A 703-nucleotide genomic window follows, 5' to 3' on the forward strand; every position below is an offset into this window, starting at 1 on the left:
ATATATATATATATATATATACATACATACATTTAATATTATTATTTATTCTTATTCGGTGTATGCCTGACCACCGAGTAACATCAGAAACTCTGAATACCGCGGCATGCCTACGATAAGGGTTGGGTATCGTTTGGATGTTAACCATTCTGATTCCAAGAGAGATACAGCGCGCCATGTGTAGTTGGAACAATTGTCAGAACTAAATTGTTTTTTTTATGGGTACTCGGAACTTGGCATTTTCAAATCAATTCTAATTTGGAACCAGGATTCGGTTCCCAACCCTACCTACAATGCAGGAGTCTGATCAATGTGACAGTAGTCTTACATGTTCACAGCTGTCTGTCCTGAGTCTGAATTGGCCTTTGACCTTTCAGGATCTTGACATGGCATTGCGACTACTGCGTGAGACAGGGAGGCTACATCAGCCCAGAATATATCTGGCTTGGTCAAATAAATGTGTACTTTTTTGCCTTATCTTGCCTTTTTATTGTTTTGATTTTGTAAAAATTCTTTTCATATTACAATAACACCAATAATGCAGTTTTGCTGCAGATTTAGGATAATATGTTAAGTTCTGCCACAATAAACAAAGTCACTGGAATTTGGTTCATCGAGCAGTTTAAGTTCAGGGATTTGATTAAAGGTGCCACAACAGTAGCATTGGGTTTGTTACAAAGAAAGGATACTTAGAATTACAGTG

Source organism: Etheostoma spectabile, chromosome 3 (assembly GCF_008692095.1).
Source record: "Etheostoma spectabile isolate EspeVRDwgs_2016 chromosome 3, UIUC_Espe_1.0, whole genome shotgun sequence".
In the NCBI taxonomy this organism is placed as follows: domain Eukaryota; kingdom Metazoa; phylum Chordata; class Actinopteri; order Perciformes; family Percidae; genus Etheostoma; species Etheostoma spectabile.